Raw genomic sequence first — 7,500 nt, forward strand, 5'->3', positions numbered from 1 at the left:
ACCCCCCAGTACGTCTGTTTGTGCACATGTGCTTTGTGTGTGTGTGTGTGTGTGTGTGTGTGTGTGTGTGTGTGTGTGTGTGTGTGTGTGTGTGTGTGTGTGTGTGTGTGTGTGTGTGTGTGTGTGTGTGTGTGTGTGTGTGTGTGTGTGTGTGTGTGTGTCCGTGTTTGCCTCCCCGCGCGTCTGTGTATTTCTGCCTTTATGTTTACGTATATTTTCGTTTGTGTGTCTGCCTTTGTGTGTCTGTACGCCTCTCTGTGCGTCTGTGCGTGTACGTCTATTTCTCTGTGTCCGTGTCTGCGCGTCCCTACCCTGATGACAGGCTTAGACCCGGTAATTATCGCCCGGCGGGAAAGGCCTCCACAGGTATCCAGGTCATGGGTCTTTTTCCTCGTCCCAACTACACGATGTAGTTATTCCTCTTCGACAAGCACCCAGGTCCTCCTCCTCCTCCTCATCTTCCTCCTTCCCCGGACCTCACCATTAACCCCTTAGTTTCGGTGACGCGCCTCACACTGTCGCTAGACGATTTTATTCGTCCAAAGGGCCTTCGATAAAGCCGAACCAATGGGGGTCTATATCCCCGAGCCTTATCTGAGTAATAGAATAAAATCATGTGATGTTAGCCAGTATAAAGACATGTCACCCTATAGGTTTTGTTCTACCTCCCAAATCGTGTCTTATTATAAGATACAGGCTTATGAGCTACGCTTGTGGGATCCCAACTTTGTCTATGGGCGACACGTTTGAAGATCCTAATTGCTTTGTTCATTGAAATATGAAAGACATTTTGAATTTAAAATCTGGTCTTGAGCCTGGCCGGTGTGGCGATCTACAATGATACCGTTCTGGTTAAGGTTTGCACCTTGAGAACTGAATAGAATCGTCTAACACTCCATACAAAAACAAGACATTAATAAAACTCAGAGGGAGGGAGGGAGAGAAAGATGGAGAGAGGGGAGGGAGGGAGGAGAAGGGGAGGGAGGGAGGAGAAGGGGAGGGAGGAGGAGAGGGGAGGGAGGGGGAGGAGAAGGGGAAGGAGGGAGGAGAAGGGGAGGGAGGAGAAGGGAGGGAGGAGAAGGGAGGGAGGAGAAGGGAGGGAGGAGAAGGGGAGGGAGGGGAAGAGGGAGAGGGAGGGGGAGAGGAAGAGGGAGAGAGGGGGAGGGAGGGTGAAAGAGAGAGAGAGAGGTGGGACCGTGAGAGAAGGAGAGAAGAGAAAGAAGGAGAGTAGAGAGAGACGTCACCGTAGCGAAGGGAGTATAATGATCAACAAGGTTCCGCCATCACTGTGGTCAAGCCATCAAGTTCCTTTACTCCCCCTCCCCAGAGCCCCCCACCCCCCCACCCCTCCCACCCGACCCGGGACTCCAACCATCGCGTCTTCGTCCCAGTCACTCTAACGCGATTGGACACATGATCATCATTACACGTCATTGGGAATGAAGGACTTCTCCCCAGCGGCAAATCTCTTCGGGACATTTGGCAGAGTTATACACCAACAAGACCACGCAAACTGCCACCCACTTCCTCCACCTCTACCACCACCACCAACAGTGACAGCAACAACAACCTCGATTTGTCGTCAGGAGTTATTGTTTAACCAGCACGGCGGTCAACCCCTCTGCAAGAACTCCATTGTCAGCAGAAGCCAGCGGAAGAGTCTTCAAACAGAAATACAAATAAATCATAAACGGAGTGAGGGAGTGCGTCAGTATGTTTGTGCAATTGTTTGTGCGCGCGCATGTGTACTGCCTAATTGTAGTATTTGAGCCTGGAGCTACGCTGATGAGGTCCCGTCTCTGCATCTCCACTGATCAAATTTGGCCTTAAATTCATACTGTTGGTGTGGATGACTTCTTCTCACGTTTATGGCAGATCGATGCTTCTATGTGGAAAGCTATGCCTCCTTACATCATTTAAGCAACCTATTTTCTTTATCTTTATCTATCTATTTATTCATTTTGCTATGACCACTCTTTGTTCGATCACTTTCTCTGTTTTATATATAATCGAATCACCTTTCTTTCCCCTTTTTTTAAGTCTTTCATCATACCGGTATGTCATATCAGTCATGCTTAGGATCATTATGGTTGCCTCTCTTTATATTCTATTTTTCTTATTATTATTATTATTATTTTTTTTTTTACATATTCCAGTCTGGGTCGGACCTGATTTTTAATTCTTTTTCGTGATACCATCACCCATGTCATGTAAAGCCATTCATGAGTTCAAAACAGTCTCTCCCATTATTTCATTTACATAATTTTCTGGCAACAGATCATCTTATTAGAAGAACAATCATTTTCCTCCTTTGCTTTTGTAAACGTTTTATCTCCAATTTCGCGACTCCCTGATGATCCTCTCTTGCTCTGACCCAATCCCAAGATTCTGCATTTCTTTGTATCGAATTTTATATTCTAATTGCAGTTCAATTTATAAACCATATCTATGCTTCCTTGGTGTAATTTGCATTTTTTTTTTTTTTTATTTCATTCTTTTCATCACCTGGACATCATCAGCAAGTTTTTGTCGGTCCTTTTTCCATTCATATCACTGATATACACTAAAAGTATTCCTGGTGCCAATGCAGCGCTTTGTGGTAACCCATCAGTCCTACGTTTTCCAACTTCCATATCAATCTTGTGCGGCATATTGTGGACAGCCTTTCTCCAGGCGTATGTATAACCTACAGTCTACCTATCATTCTTTCATGCATCACATCAGCTCTCAAATAAAGAATTAATAGATTGGTTACACACGATTCCCTCTACATCATTTTCTAATCAAAACCTATTTTCAACTAAATTTCACTTTTTTTTTCAATTTTTTTTTTTTTTTTTTTTTTTTTTTTTACGCGTTTTGGTTAGTGAAGGACAAAGACACCGGTGTATAAACGAGTGGATCTTCCCTGCATTTCTTCTTAATTTCCATGTCCTATTAACTCGTTCACTGTGCTTTTCGATCTAAACATCATTTTCACTGACCATGCACCTTTTGTACAAACCTACCTAACATGAATCCCTCCCTTTCTTAATGTACGTCTTCCTTTTGTCCATAAATACTTGCCCAATTTCTTTAGTTCTACTTTTTTTTTTCTTGTTGGTTTATGTTCCTCTTTCTATCCAACTACAATATATCTATAATATTTTCCACAATGATTTCTTCTCTCTGTTGTTCCAAAATATCTTTAAACTAAACTTTTCCTCCTAGTGTACATTTATCCGCCCTTTGTTCTTTCTTTCGACATTTTTTTTTTTTTCTTTAGGTTTCCTTGGCCTTCTCAATTTTTTTTTTTTTTTTAACTGTCCTCCGACTTTTCTCATAACTTTCTATATCCCCCTTTCAGTTTGTTAAACTCCGTTGGTTTTATTTTAAATTATTCATATATCAAATCTCCTATTCTCGCTTCATGTCAAACTCGTTTGAATTTCCTTGACCTTATCCAAATCTTAAATCTCCTATTCTTGCCTATTGGGCTCTTTGTTTTCTACTTCAGTCATCCGTGATTTATTCATTATGAAGATTCTTATTCTTGGCTGGTCTATATTACTTATCTCTTTAACGAGTCTTCTATAATCAATATCCTGTTCCTGCTCAGTGCAGGTACCAAATTTACTTCTGCTATCTCCGGACGCCATTTTTGTCCACTCACGGCTTCACCCGACTTCGGAATTATGATTTTCCTTCTTTTTATTCTATATCATTTTTTTTTCCAAATGCTATACTTAACGTAACCCCAGGCCCCCCTCCAAATCCATATTCGTTTTAGGTATATCACTGTTGATTATTCTCTCTGAAATTGCTGAAGCGGCTCAAGCGAAGACGTCCTTTTACCACGCCGCAACAGCTGTGTGTGTGCGTACGTGTGTGTGTGCGTACGTGTGTGTGCGTACGTGTGTGTGTGTGTGTGTGTGTGTGTGTGTGTGTGTGTGTGTGTGTGTGTGTGTGTGTGTGTGTGTGTGTGTGTGTGCGCGCGCGTGTATGTGTACGTGTGTGTGTATGTGTGTGTGTGTGTGTGTGTGTGTGTGTGTGTGTGTGTGTATACGTGCGCTTGCCATCGTATGTATACGTGTATTTACCTAACTGTACTTTAGCTATTAACGCAAGGGGCCTTATTGTGGTTATGATACTTGACCAAGTAAATTATTTCATATTCACAAAAAAAAGTAGAGATCAAAAGAGTCTTATAGTAGTCATTTGTCAATTATACGTAGTAATATCACCACCGAGAAAACAAATACAATCCCGAGACATGCCAAACGCTCATCTGACTTCAAAACAATCTCTAATTAAAGAGTCATGCATGCAAATCGTTACTTCGTCCAAACGTGTTAATACACTTTCTGTACACAGACGCTCCTCTACTTACGAACATTCGACTTACGAACTTTCAAACATACGAACGAAGCCTAAAGCATACTTTACCAGTTTCAAGTGTAAGAAATCCAACATTAGATGAATAGGATGACCATTTATTTTTATTTTATCTATCATTAGTAACGTGTTTTAAGATAATAAGACATGTATTGATGTTATATCACACTTGAAATCAAATTAAATAACAACTGACGAACACCTCGAGTTACGAACTGCCGTTCAAGTCCAACTCGTTCGTAAGCCGAGGAGTATCCCCGAAACAAAATAGGGTGAAGGACGGAACCATCTTCATGCCGTCACATAAAAGAATAAAATTAAACTTTCTCGTGTCAACATAAGGCATCTAAATCTTTGTCAAGCGTCGTCGAACTTTATCCTGACGCCAGACGATTTTATTCTGCTGGGATGACATCCACTTCATAGAGGGTCAAGAACCCATCCACTCCATACTCCACTCGTCCCTCCACTCTTCCACTTGCTTCCATTGTCGTGTTTGCGTCTCAACTATCCTTCTATTCCCCAATCCCCATCTTTCCCCTCTCTCTAGATATTATACACCCTTTTATATAATAGTATACACACATACACATATAGAAATTAATACACACATGAACACATGGACACGTTGCCAAAATGACACACGCATGCATGCACACACACACACACACACACACACACACACACACAAACACACGGATACACTCACACGCACGCACGCACACAACCCCTCCCCACACCAGTCCCGTACCTCTGGAGGAGCCCTACATAGCCAACCTACAATTACCAATACACCACACCTTAACTGATATACTACACCTCATCCAGTGATACAGAGTCCATCCATCTCGACCTGACAAACCGACCAACCAGCCAACTGTCCCACCTCCGGTTGACCACCACTGCCCACAACAACCCGACAACGGGGCCCACCCACTTCGGGGACTGACAACACCGGCCACTGTTGTCACCGTCCCCGTGTTTGCTATGGTACGCCCCACCCCCATCTCCTTCTCCTCTTGCTATCACTACCAACATTGGCTCCGCTGTTATCGTCACGGACTCTTCCATCATAACCACCACGACCAGCACACTTGTGAACTTGGGACCAACACAACTGTTGCCACTATTGCCATTTTAACATCGCGAAGAGGAAGAAGAGGAGGAAGAAGAGGAGGAAGAAGAGGGGGAAGAGAAGAGGAGAAAGAAGAGAAGAGGAGGAAGAGGAAGAAAAAAGGAGGGAGAAGGAGGAGGAAGAAGAGAAGAGGGAGGAGGAGGAGGAGGAGGAAAAGAAGTGGGAGGTGGAGGAGGAGGAGGAGGAGGAGGAGGAGAGGTAGGAGGACGAGACAGAGCGGAGATACTTAGGTGTGATAGAGAGAGAACAGCAAAGTGACAGTGGAGGTCATAATAAAGCGAAACTAATCTGTCCGCGGGAGGGAGGCTGACGATGTAGACGGCGAGAAGGAAAACGAAGAGGGAGGCACGAGGAAAATTGGGAGGAAAATGAGAAGGAAAGTAGGAGGGAGGTAGAAGGACAAGGGAGAGGAGAGGGAGGAGGAGGAAGAGGACGATGAAGACGAGGAGCAGGGGGAGGACGGGGAGTACGAGAAAGAGGAGGTGAAGGAGGACGAGGACGAGGATGAGGACGAGGAAAAGGACGAAAAAAATAGGAGGACGAAGGAGGAGGAGGAGGACAAGGGCAGGGAGGAAGAAGAGAAGAAAGAGGATGACGAAGAGAAGGTTGACGAAGACAAGGTGGACGAGGACTAAGAAGAGGAGGAGGAGGACGACGAGGAGGACAAGGAGAACGACGTGGATGAGGAGGAGGGCGAGGACGAAGGAGGAGGACGAAGACGAGGAGGAGGACGAGGAGACGGAGGAAGAGGAGGATGACGAGGAAGAGGAGGAGGAGGAAGAGGAGGATGACGAGGAGGAGGGCGAGGAGGAGGAGGAAGAGGAGGATGACCAGGAGGAGGGCGAGGAGGAGGAGGGCGAGGAGGAGGAGGGCGAGGAGGAGGAGGAGGGCGAGGAATAGGAGGAGGAGGGCGAGGAGGATGACGAGGAGGAAGAGGAGGATGACGAGGAGGGCGAGGAGGAGGAGGAGGAAGAGGAGGATGACGAGGAGGAGGGTGGGATAAGGGCGGGATGAGGAAGTAGGGGCTAGGAGGGAAAAAGAGGGAAGGAAGGGGAAAAGGAGACGGGGAAAGGAAAACGGGGAAGGGAAGACGGGAAAGGGGAGAAGGGGAAAGGGAAACAGGTAAAGGGAGACGGGGAAAGGGAGACGGGGAAGGGAAAACGGGTAAAGGGAGACGGTGAAAGGGAGACGGGGAAGGGAAAACGGATAAAGGGAGAAGGGAAAGGGGAGACGGGGAAGGGAAAACGGGTAAAAGGAGACGGGGAAGGGGAGACGGGGAAGGAGAGACGGGGAAGGGGAAGGGGAGGGTAGGAGACGGGGAAGGGGAAGGTAGGAGACGGGGAAAGGGAGGATAAGAGACGGGGAAAGGGAGGGTAGGAGACGGGGAGAGGAAAAGAGAGACGGGGAAAGGAGGGGGAGGAGACGTGGGTGGAAGGGGAGACGGGGGGAAAGTAAAAAAAGAGAAGAGAAGAGAAAGAGATCAACTTTTCCCTTCACAGACTTCAGTTTTGTCTGTGTTTCATATCAGCCTTAGCATGCGTCTCCGCTTGTCTGCGTGTTCGAGTCGAGTGTCTGTACATTGAGGAGGGTCACCCTCATCTCCCGCCCACGCCCTCGGAGTCGAGTGCATTCGAGTGTTTGCTTTCCGTGCCCGTAATGTGCGGGCGAACCTCACCTCTTCCTCATCCTCCTCCTCCATCCTCTTCCTCCTCCGATGAAGACGTCATTACCCATTTCCCCCAAGAAGTCTGAGGTCCGGTGGCTGATTACATGTAATAAATTACGCCAATTGCCCGTCTTGCGGTGGGCGCGGAATGAAAATGGGGACCTTTCGTCGTTGGGGTAATGGCGGACTTCGCATTTAAATGGGGTTGGGGGGGGGGTGGAGTCCCCAAGGAGTATGGAGTGGGAGCGTCACCCGTTGGGGGAGTAGCAGAAGACCATGAAGAGGGAGTTCAGAGCTTAGAAGTCTTTCTCCGGGAGATGGTGTG

General features: G+C 46.5%; 1 long non-coding RNA gene across 1 annotated transcript in view; it reads right to left on the bottom strand.

The window, feature by feature from the left end:
* The window catches only part of LOC143025209 (uncharacterized), an 868,162-nt gene that overhangs the window by 662,818 nt on the left and 197,844 nt on the right, over positions 1 to 7,500 (bottom strand). The gene's annotated exons all lie outside the window — the stretch shown is intronic.

The sequence above is a fragment of the Oratosquilla oratoria genome, chromosome 5 (genome assembly GCF_046742065.1).
Source record: "Oratosquilla oratoria isolate Oo_2021 chromosome 5, ASM4674206v1, whole genome shotgun sequence".
NCBI classification, from domain to species: Eukaryota; Metazoa; Arthropoda; class Malacostraca; order Stomatopoda; family Squillidae; genus Oratosquilla; species Oratosquilla oratoria.